Here is a 12,743-nt window from a genome sequence, read left to right on the forward strand (position 1 = left end):
AATCTTGTGGACTAATGAGCAAATTTTAAAGGTAATGCGTTCCTTGACTGGGAGTCAGTGCAGTTTTAATCGGAGAGGTTTAGCGCTATCGAATCATGTTTTGCTGAATATCAGCCTGGCAGCTGTGTTTTGGGCTGTCTGGAGTTTCTTCATAAGCTGTACTTTACATCCCGCATATATTCCATTGCAGTAATCTGCGTGGCTCAGAACCATTGATTGTATCAAGCTACAGAATATTTCCCTCGGGAAATAAGGTCTAAGATGTTTAAGTTTCCACATAGAATGAAACATCTTCTTTATAACGAAGTTAACTTGGCTCTCAAGTATAAGATGGCTATCAATAGTAACACCTAAGATTTTGAGGCTATCAGAAATAGGAAGAGAATAAACAGGAGTGTTTAGGGTTGTGGGTTTATAATTATTGTATGGGGATGAGAGGATAAGACAATGTGTTTTTTCGGTGTTTAGCTTCAGTTGAAATGAGTTAGCCCATGAATCCATGATGTTCAGACAGCGCATGATTTCATTGGAGATTTCAGAAAGGTCATGTCTGAAAGGAATATAAATTGTGACATCGTCTGCATAAACGAACGGGTGAAGGTTTGACTGGATAAGAAGTTGGCCAAAGGGGACATCATTATATTGAAGAGTATTGGTGATAATGGGGAACCTTGAAGTACTCCGCAATGTGCATTCCATGGTGATGAAATGTTTATTTTTGATTTAACTTGGTATGTTCTGGTGATTAAAAAACCCTTGATCCAATTAAGTATATTTCCTCCAATCCCGAGGTGATCAAGTAAATGCAAAAGAATATTGTGGTTTACCATGCCGAATGCGCTCGACATGTCAAATTGGAGGAGGAATATACTTTTACCTATGGCAATTTCATGTTTGAATTTAGCTAGAAGAGTGACTAGTACAGTTTCAGCACTATGGAAGGGGTGGAATCCTGACTGTGATTCATGTAGTAATGAGAACTTGTCCATGTATTCCATTAGTTGTTTGGACACCATGCTCTCCATCAATTTAACTACTAGTGGGATGGATGCGACTGGGCGATAATTGATGAGGTTGTTCAATTTTTTCTTTGTGTCTTTAGGTATTGGGGTGAGTAGGATGTTGCCATGTTCCTCAGGGAAGAGACCCTGTTGGTTTGTTGTGATTTGAGTGGTATCTAGTAACTTGTTTACTAGATGAAATAATTTCTTCAGATCTTTGTAGTCTGGTCCTATTTTAGATTTTGTCAGCAGGTCTCCCTTTCAATCCTTGGCCAAGGCTGACCCTGCTTAGCCAGGCTATTCCAACACCAGCTTCTGCTCCGTCTGCCACCGTGTAACTCTCCGTTCTGACCTCCACCTCCGTAGCCTCCTTCAGCTAGGGGATTACCCCACGGGATTTATAGGTAGTATTTCCCCAAAGGATGACCAAAGACTCCAATCATATCATAAAAAGAATTCCTCTTTATTTCTCACATATCAGAGTCCATCTTTCTTGCAATACTTGACACTATTCCACCCTTTATCATTAACCCTTGTTAACATTCACAGGGTTCCACAAGGGTTCCTCCTCTAGCTTGCAGCATAGAGTTCACATTTCAATCATTGACTTTTGTTAATGTTCACAGTGATCCGACTGGGTTTACCCTCCAGCTTATTGCCTATAACTCACAGCAATTCAAGGCTATCTTCCCTTCTCCCCCAGCAGTATTCATGCCAACCTGATGACAACGTTCACCCAGCAGGCAGTTTCACTCTCTCCTCCACCTCAGGTTCTGGATTACTTTCTGCCACAACTGCTTCCCCAGCTGCCTCAATTCACCTCTTCCAATTTCCCTTAGTTTAGGAAAGACAGCAGCCAATAAACCCCTCACCTTGGCTCCTCTAGTCTGAGCCCATGCAGACACCTCCATTCCTTCCTCCTCCCTCTCTCCTGACTCTTCCAATGTATCCCATTCCATCACCTCCTCCTCCACCTCAGGCTCCCCCAGCTGCTCATCATCACCCTGATTGGAGATCATCTCCCAATCTTGTTCCTCCTCCCTCACTGCTTGCCAGTGCTGCCTCAGGTCAGATGCATTATGGGGACGATAGTTCCTAGCTTTATTTCTCCCTTCCCCCAATCCTTTATCCACCAGGGGGCGAGCTTCTTGCTCATACGGGACATATGCTTGCCTCTTTCGCTCTTTCTTGGGCCGCTCTCTCTTTCCCTGCGACCGTCCTCCCAGTAACCTCTCACAATTTGTAATAGGATCTTTTAGTTCGTCTTATTGTATATTTGTATTTTCTTTGTGTTTGTTTCCATGCATTAATGTATGCTCGTCCTTTGATTTTTTCCATGCTCGTTCGAGTTTTCTGGTTAGTGTTTTGAGTTTTTTTAGTTCATCATTGAACCAATGTATAACATTATGTCTTCGTGAATTTCTTGTATTAAGGGGAGCAATTTCATCTAATATGCTACTACAGCTAACATCCCAGTCAGAGAGGTAATGTGTGGAATCCATTCGAGCTTTCCATTCATTGTCATATACCTGTTGCCAAAATTCTATTGGGTCAATTTGGTTTTTTGTGCTATAAGTTCTATGTACTGGTGTATGATATAATCCCTTCTTCCACCAATTTAATGAAAGGTTTAGTTTATGATGGTCAGACCAAAGAATTTCTGACCACTTAAAATCTGACACTAATATGTTGTGCTTAGTGGATAGATTGTGAGAGAAGAGGTCCAGTGTATGCCCTTTAATATGGGTAGCATGCAATTGTGGGAGTAAGAGATCCCAAGTGTAGAGAAAATCCATGCAATCTTGTGTACTAGTAGAATTGATGTCTTCTAGGTGAAGATTTATGTCACCTAGTATTAGGATGTTAGAGTTGGATACACAGATGTTTGATACAAAGTCCATAAGGTTAGATTGACATTCATTCCAGTTGCCGGGAGGTCTATAGAATAGCATACAATTCAGGTGATCGACCAGGAGTTTATTATGAATTCTGATGATTGAGGCAATTGCTAATTGGGATGTTATGGACTCGGCAATGATTTCAGTGGTGTAATGGGAGCAATAAATTAGTGCCAGGCCTCTGCCTCTCTTTTCCTTTCTGGTCCAATGAGTAATTTTATATCCTGGAGGACAAAGGTCAAGGATTATGGGGTCTTTCTGACTATGGATCCAGGTTTCGTTGATAAAGAGTAGGTTGAGGTTTTCTGAGGTGATCCAATCCATTATAATTGTTGTTTTATTTACTACGGATCTGGCGTTAATGTAACCTACTTGAATATTGTGGTATGGGGCTAATATAAAAGGAGAAGTGTGAATTCTCGTAATTTGTCGTGCCCTACTTAGTTGACTTTTCATACCATTTTGGTGGTGACGTCCATGTGTAGGTACTTTTCCTTTAGTATGATGGTTCTTAATTTGGTGAGATGTGGAGTGTTTGATCAGTCTTTGCTGATTCACTATGATGGGTATGATATTATTATCTGAGAGTAGGGTAGAAAGTGATAGATGGAGCAAAGTTAGGGAGTATAATGCTAGGAGTGATTTGGCAGTCTGATGGTCAGAAGTGACAACCTAGGCGCAGTACAGCTGGACAATTGTGGTAGACGCTTCGGTGTTAGGAGAATACTGAAACTCCAGACAGGTTACTTGTGGTTCTAGAGATTGTAACAAATTATGGAGTCAGGACTCCTGATCCTTAAGACTGTGATTTAAAAACAATCTCTAGAGACACCGGAAGGCCAATACCAACAGCTGTTTGGTCTGTGTGAAGAATAGATACAGCTGGGTCCTGTCCGAATGCTTCCTCATGGTGCCCCTCACTTGCTCTCCTCGTCCATCTATTCCGTCCCCCAGATCAACTAGTGAAAATTCCAAAGCAGAGTGAAGAAGAAAGGCAAAATAACATAAACTTTCCTCACAGTGAACAAACGCACTCTGACTCAATACCCCTATCCTTTCTTTCCAGTTTCCAGGGGAAGGAATTATATCCTCACCTTTTGGTCCAACCTATAGGATCCAGAACCTTAAATATGACCCTGTATGGAATAAAGGGGACCTTTTAGCTGTGGTGAAAAATGGGCTTAGTGTTGTCTAACCCAGGCCTTTCCCCTGCACTAAGCCTATTTCTAGCCCATCTAAAAAAATAGGGCATTTTCCAATTGGCAAGTTGTGTACTAATGTTGTGATTAGCATGTAGCAACTGCAAATAATTAACAGTGGTGCACTTACCACGTCCCAACTAGCCTAATAGTACAGTGGGTTGAGAACTTGGGGAACTGGGTTCAATTCCCACTGCAGCTCCTTAACCCTCCATTTCCCCAGGTACAAAATTTAGGGACCCTTTTACTAAGCCGGGAGTTACCGCCCAGCTACCACGTGGCCCGTGTGGTAATTTCATTTGTTATGCGTGCCCGCTACGTTTGCCAGAAAATATATTTTATTTTCTGGCGGCAATGAAAATCGGGTGGTAACTCTGGCTTGACACGCGTGGAGGGGCATAATCGAATGGGGATGGCCATCTCTAAGGGCGTCCATCTCTAAGGATGTTCCGGCGAAGGGGAGGAGAAATCTGTATTATCGAAACAAGATGGATGTCCATCTTTCGTTTCAATAATACAGTCAGGGACACCCAAATCTCAACATTTAGGTCAACCTTAGAGATGGTCGTCCCCGGTTTTCGGCCATAATGGAAACCAAGGATGACCATCTCAAAAATGACCAAATCCAAGCCCTTTGGTCGTGGGAGGAGCCAGCATTCATAGTGAACTGGTCCTCCTCATATGCCAAGACACCAACCGGGCACCCTAGGGGGCACTGCAGTGGACTTCACAAATTGCTCCCAGGTGCATAACTCCCTTACCTTGGGTGCTGAGCCCCCCCCAAACCCCCCCTAAAACCCACTCCCCACAACTGTACAGCACTACCATAGCCGTTAGGGATGAAGGGGGGCACCTACATGTGGGTACAGAGGGTTTCGGGTGGGTTTTGGAGGCTCACATTTACTACCACAAGTGTAACAGGTGGGGGGGTGGGCCTGGGTCTGCCTGCCTGAAGTGCACTGCACCCTCTACAAACTGCTCCAGGGATCTGCATACTGCTCTGATGGAGCTGGTATGACATTTGAGGCTGGCATAGAGGCTGGAAAAATGTTTTTTAATTTTTTTTGGGTGGGAGGGGGTTGGTGACCACTGGGGGAGTAAGGAGAGGTCATCCCTGATTCCCTCCAGTGGTCATCTGGTCAGTTCAGGCACCTTTTTGAGGCTTGGTTGTGAAAAAAAAGGGACCAAGTCGACCAAATGCTCGTGAAGGATGCCCTAATTTTTTCTATTATCGGCTGAGGATGCCCATCTCTTAACCACGCCCCCATCCCACCTTCAGTACAATGCTGACACGCCCCCGTGAACTTTGGTCGTCCCCACGATGGAAAGAAGTTGAGGACGCAAAAAATCAGCTTTCGATTATACCGATTTAGGCAACCTCAGGAGAAGGATGCCCATCTCCCGATTTGTGCCGGAAGATGGGCGTCCTTCCATTTCAAAAATAAGCTAGATAGGCGATTACCGCATGGTTAACGCGAGAGACCTTACTGCTAATGGCTGGTGGTAAGGTCTTAGACCCAAAATGGATGCGTGGCAATTTTAATTTTGACGCACGTCCATTTTCAGCAAAAATTTTAAAAAGGCATTTTTTTCAGCACACCTTAGTAAAAAGACCCCTTAGACTGGAAGCCCAATAGGGACAGAGAAAGTACCTGTGTATAATAAAGTGTAAACCACTTTGATTGTACCACAGAGGGCAGTATATCAAATTCTGGTCCCTAACACAAGTGGTCACATATCTGACATCTTTTGGGAAATATGAACTCTCCCTCAAATCACAAGTCAGTAACCTTGGAATGCAGCTAGATTCAGGACTTACTCTGATCCCACAAATCCAAGCAACCTTTAAGAGCTGCTTCTATTATTTGCGACAACTACGTTGCCTCTCTCCTTATATTAAGAAGGCATGTTTTGTATTAGTTGTGCTTGCCATGATAACATTAAGACTGGATTACTATAATGCACTCTACACTGGTCTGACTACAAAGGGTCTGCACCAGCTCCATTTGATTCAGAATGCTTCAGCAAGACTAATAGAAGGTTGTAAGTAACATGACCACATTACACCATTTATCTAAAAACTTCACTGACTACCAGTACAATACAGGGCTAAATTTAAAATGATGTCTTATCATCAAGGCCCTTAAAGGAAATGGCCCAGAGTACTTGAAGAACATAATCTCCCTCTACACACCTCCAAGGTCACTAAGGACATCCTCAGGGGTATACCTAACCACACCCTCTCCAATGGACATCACATGATGTGATACCTGCCAGTGAGCCTTCTCTGGAGTTTCGCCCATACGCTGCAATACACTCCCTGAAAGTTGTTGCTTAACAGGAAGCAGGTGAAAACTTGGCTCTACAACCAGGTCTTTAATGGAAGAAGTAACTAACTTGCTAGTGACACAAACACAAGGAGTGATACCAGCTGCACGTTCTATATACCAAGACATGTTTATCCACTCATTCATTGTTGTACATTATCTATTGCTGATGTTTGACTTATTCTTGCTGTACACTGCCTTGAGTGAATTCTTCAAAAAGGTGGTGAACAAATCCAAATAAATAAATAAATATGTAGTGCATACTAGCCCCAAAGTTATTTGCAAAGTTCCATCTTCAGGAATGCATAGGGAGCAATATTCTATTCAAAATTATGAGCTATAGCAGCTTAATAGCATTTCTTCTTAGTGCATACTTTTGGGAAATGCTGAAAATATGTAAATCCAAGAATAAGCATGTTCAGGAAAAAATTACTTCTAAATCATTACTAGTCCTGCCATGGCACAACTAATCTAATCATGACATAACTAGCCCTGTCATGACATAACCAGTTCTATTATGATATAACTAGTCCTGTCATGACATAACTAGGTCCACTGTCATAGGACAAGTTCTATCATGACACAACTAGTTATGCCATGATATAACTAGTCATGTTATGACATAACTAGTTATATTTTAATATAACTAGTTCTGTTGTGATATAACCAGTTCTGTCATGATATAACTACTTATATTGTGATATACCTAGTCCTGTCATGACATCACTAGTTCTGTCTTACAATCATATATATAGCTGTGTCCTGAGGTTCCACATAATCTGGAGCTCCTCACCCAGATGAGCTGTTGCCATTGCTGCTGCCAGGCTCAACCAAGTCATTGTGTGGAACATGATTGGTGACTATTTGCCTTTTGTCACAAAACACCTAGCCACCCACCTGGGGTTACCCTGCAGCCACTTAGTGCTATCCCCAGCACTAATCAGTTCCATCTGAGGAGATTGGAAGTCATTTTCTCTTCACTTTCACTGAGACTATGATGTGGGAGAATGAAAAGACAGGTATGACAGGTATGCGTACAGATATTACAGCAGTACTTATTTATTTATTTATTTTATTTATTTATTTATTGCATTTGTATCCCACATTTTCCCACCTTTTTGCAGGCTCAATGTGGCTTACAATGTATCCTTATTGGAAGATAGTAGGTTGGGATAAACAGTAGTGTTACATAAAGGATATCATAATCGAAGTTTAGGCATTGAATATAAGTAGAATACAATACTAATAGTGGTAGGTGGGGATGTCATAAAAAATAGCGTGATCAAGATTCATACAAGCAGATGTAAACAAAAACAGTACTGATAATAGGTAAAGTGGCGATGTATTACATTTATAGTTGCTGATCTTATTGGTATGCCTTGTTGAATAGGTGAGTCTTTAAGGATTTGCGGAAGTTAGTTAGTTCATAAGTAGTTTTTACGTTGCACGGCAATGCATTCCATAACTGTGTACTCAGGTAAGAAAAGTTTTATGCATGCGTTAGTTTGTATTTTAGACCTTTACAACTGGGGAAGTGAAGATTAAGGTATGTGCGGGATGATCTTCTAGCGTTCCTGGGTGGCAGGTCTACCAGATCTGACATATTGCCTGGGGTATTTCCGAGAATGATTTTATGAACTAAAGAACATACCTTGAACGCTATCCAGCTTATAATCGAACGAGAAAAACGCCCAAGTTCCGACCTAAATCGGGAGATGGACGTTTATCTCACAAAAACGAATAAAGCGGTATAATCGAAAGCCGATTTTTGGGCGTTTTCAACTGCACTCCGTCGCGGATGCGGACAAAGTTTATGGGGGCGTGTCAGAGGTGTGGCTAAGGCGGAACTGGGGCGTGGTTATCTGCCGAACAAAGATGGGCGCATTTCACCGGTAATGGGAAGAAAGTATGCGTTTTTAGCTAGAATTTAGGACACTTTTCCTGGACCCTGTTTTTTCACGAATAAGGCCCCAAAAAGTGCCCTAAATGACCAGATGACCACTGGAGGGAATCGGGGATGACCTCCCCTGACTCCCCCAGTGGTCACTAACCCCCTCCCACCACAAAAAAATGATGTTTCACACATTTTTATTTTCACCCTCAAATGTCATACCCAGCTCCCTGGCAGCAGTATGCAGGTCACTGGAGGAGTTGTTAGGGGGTGCAGTGGACTTCAGGCAGGTGGACCCAGGCCCATCCCCCCCTACCTGTTACAATTGTGCTGCTTAATGCTTATTAGTCGTCCAACCCCCCCAAACCCACTGTACCCACATGTAGGTGCCCCCCTTCACCCCTTAGGGTTATAGTAATGGTGTAGACTTGTGGGCAGTGGGTTTTGAGGGGGATTTGGGGGGCTCAACACACAAGGGAAGGGTGCTATGCACCTGGGAGCTCTTTTACCTTTTTTTTTGTTTTTGTAAAAGTGCCCCCTAGGGTGCCCGGTTGGTGTCCTGGCATGTGAGGGGGACCAGTGCACTACGAATCCTGGCCCCTCCCACGAATAAATGTCTTGGATTTATTCGTTTTTGAGCTGGGCGCTTTCATTTTCTATTATCGCTGAAAAACAAAAACGCCCAGCTCACACATTGTTGAATAAAACATGGGCGTCTATTTTTTTCGAAAATACGGTTCGGTCCGCCCCTTCACTGACCCGTTCTCGGAGATAAACGCCCATGGAGATAGGCGTTTTCGTTCAATTATGCCCCTCTATGTGTTCTTTGAGTGGGAGCCAGTGTAATTTTTTTTTTTTTTTTCAAATTTTTCATTATACAATATTCAATCAATCTTGAATATTACACGATACATGCAATAATTCCATCTTTAATTACAAAATCATACAAAATCATACATCTAAAAAACAAATAATTGATCCAAGAGGAAAAATATAGATAATATAAATATAGATAATTATAAGCTAATATAACAAAGCTCAATCAATTATACTTATCCAAAGATTGCGTCATATTCAGAATGACCTATTCCAAGCTGCTATACAGTGTTACATTTGGGACTAAATTCTCACAATCACACCCTCTTTGCTTTTCAAAAAAATCCTCCAATTGATTGGGTTCAAAAAACTGAAATTGCTTTGTTTGGTATAGAATCCTACAAACACAAGGGTACTTCAATTGAAAATTTGCACCAAGTGCTACTACCCTTAAACGCAGCATCAAAAATAACTTACATCTCTTCTGGGTTTCCCTGGATAAATCCGGGAAAACCCTTACTTTTGAACCCAGAAATAAAGAATTGAGATGTCTCAAGGACAGCCTAAGCACAGCATCTCTATCTATCTCCAAAGCGAAGGTCACCAGCAAAGTTGTCCTTTGCGTGACCACCTCTAGAGAAGATTCTAGGAACTCAGTCAGATTCATTCCACCTGAAGGGTGTAAATTATCTGGTACTCTACCAGTACTCTGCAAATAATATGCTCTTGTAATAGGTGGCAACGAACTATCAGACATTCCCAGAACTTCCACTAAATATTTCTTAACCATCTGTACTGGAGTGGCGATTTTGGAAAGTTTATAATACGCAGGTTAAGTCTCTTCGATTGGTTCTCCAGATACTCCAAGCGCTTAGAGGCAAAACACCTCTCCTTAATCAAAGATTGTTCCACAAGTTCCATTTTTGCAAATTTTTCAGACAGGGTTTTTACCTCCTTAGCTTGGTAATCATTAATTTGTAATTGTTTTAATGCAGTCTCGGCTATAACCTTGATAGTTTCAGAATTCTTTGATATCAAAGTCTGTAAAGCAGAGAGAGTGAAAGAATTCAGTTCCCAAAGTGACTCTAGTGTCACTACAGCAGGTTTTTCTTTCCCCTCAAAAACCAGTTGAGGTGCTCTAGCAGTTTGTTCCAGGATACTCACAATTGTAGTAGAAACTACAGGAGCAGAACTATTCTCTGGTATTTTCAAGCTGGCAGCATTTGTTCCGGCTTCGTGTAAGTTCCCTCCCTGAATGCTCCCTTCTCCCATCGGGGTTGGAACAGCAGGACTCATCACGAAGCTCTCCCTTCCTGGTTGAGGGGGCGCTGCACGTAAAACAGGGCTCAGGGAAGCCCCATTAACACTGTTGGCCAGTTCTGAAACGCTGGCTCCAGCAGCAGGAGTAGATGTCATGTCTGAACCGGAGGCAATTCCAAACCGCTCAAGCGTCGACTGTTGGAGCGGGGGTTTGTTTCCAGGGATAGAGGGAATCTCCCTGACCTTCTCCCGTCTCTTACCCATCCTAATCAGAAGGTAAGGCTCTCTTTCCAGCGTCTGTTAGAGCTAGGATCGTAATGCGTCCGTTGACGGCAATCAAACCGCGGCCATCTTGGATCCTCAGCCAGTGTAATTTTTCCCGTGGGAGTTTGGCACTTTCATATTTTGTTTTTCCGTATATGAGTCTAGCTGCGGTGTTTTGAGCGGTTTGCAGTTCCTTGATAATTTGTTCTTTGCAGCCAGCGTAGAGTGCATTGCAGTAGTCTAGGTGGTTAAGCACTAATGATTGCACTAGGTTACGAAAGATGGTCCTTGGGAAGAAGGGTCTTATCCTTTTTAGTTTCCACATTGAATAGAACATCTTTTTAGTTGTATTTTTCACGTGATTTTCAAGTGTAAGATGCCGATCGATGGTGACTCCAAGGATTTTTAGGGTGTCCGATACGGGAAGGGATAATTTTGGTGTGTTTATGGTGGTGAATTTGCTCGTGTTATGTTGTGAGCTGAGTATAAGGCATTGCATTTTTTCTGTGTTAAGTTTCAGCTGAAATGCATCCGCCCATGAATGCATGATGTGGAAGCCTTGATTGATGTCATTGGTGATTTCCATTAAATCATATTTAAATGGGATGTAGATCATTACATCATCTGCGTATATGTATGGGTTGAGGTTTTGATTGGATAGTAGTTTGGCCAAGGGTGTCATCATTAGGTTGAAGAGAGTCGGTGAGAGGGGGGATCCCTGGGGAACTCCACATTCAGGTGTCCATGAGGTGGTCGAGTTAGATATCACTTGGTAGGATCGTGAGGTTAGGAAGCCTTTGAACCACTTGAGTACGTTGCCTCCAATTCCGAAGTATTCAAAGATGTGTAGTAATATTCCATGGTCAACCATATCAAAAGCGCTACTTGTTTGGACATCATCATCATTCCACTTATCTGTTAGCCAGTCATGGACATTCCTGCTATGCTGAGACTGATGGAACAGGGCAGAGTGACACAGGATATAGGTGGACCCTGGAAACTTGGCTATCGCATTCAGGATCTGCATGTTTGTATCACAAACCACCTGCACATTTAGGGAATGAAAATGCTTATGGTTGCAATATATATATATATATATATATATAAGCGATGCTCTGAATCTAGTCACCCAAGGCCTCCCATTATTGTCTAGTATTAAAATAGTCCCTAAGGCAACACATCATGGCACACAGTACCTGGTGGAGACAGCGAGACACGGAAGAGGAGCCTATGCTACCAACTGTGAATACAGATGACTGAAAGCTGCTGGAGGCCAAACAATGTAAAACACTTAACAGCTTTGCAAGACCAGGTATAGCATGGGACCTGTCTGAGGGGAACTAAATCAGCCCTTAGCAGCTCATATAACTCCATTATAGCTGCTGAGCTCAACAGAGCAACAACATGATCCTCACATTGCCCTTGTAGCAGTCTCCATACCCTGGATACCCGTGGTTGATAAACACCCCCTACGGGGCTGGCACTGCTTCTGCACCAGCTCCTGCTGTTTCTGCTATGGTGGCTGCTCCTGTGCCTGAGCTGGAGTTGAGTTCTGAGGCTGCACATAGTCTGGAGCTCCTCATCCAGATGAGCTGTTGCCGTTGCTGTTGGCAGGCTCGACCAAGCCATTGTGAGAAACATGATTGGTGACTATTTTCCTTTTTTCACAAAATGCCTAGCCACCTGCCTGGGGTTACCCTTTGGCCACTTAGAGGGTCTATCCCAAGCATAGCTCAGGTTCACCTACACCTGCCATTTGTGCTCTACACTAGCACCCTCCTCCTCCTACTGACTGGGTCACCACCGCCTCTGGGCAAGTCTCCCACTCTCAAATTATCTCCAATGATTTCTAGGTTACTGGAGGCCACACTCCCAGTGGTCCCACAGTTCCCAGAAAAAACTCACAGACCCAACACACAAACCACCAGGATTCTTTATCAGTACACACAAAGAGGCAATAAACTAAATTGTTTATGGTCTTTAAAAATTGAACAGTGTACAAAAAATGTGCAATCAGCAAACAATAACAGGTAACTGAAATATGGATCAATTATAACACTATCTAAACATTTGTTTACTTTCTAAAA

The sequence above is a fragment of the Microcaecilia unicolor genome, chromosome 8 (assembly GCF_901765095.1).
Source record: "Microcaecilia unicolor chromosome 8, aMicUni1.1, whole genome shotgun sequence".
In the NCBI taxonomy this organism is placed as follows: domain Eukaryota; kingdom Metazoa; phylum Chordata; class Amphibia; order Gymnophiona; family Siphonopidae; genus Microcaecilia; species Microcaecilia unicolor.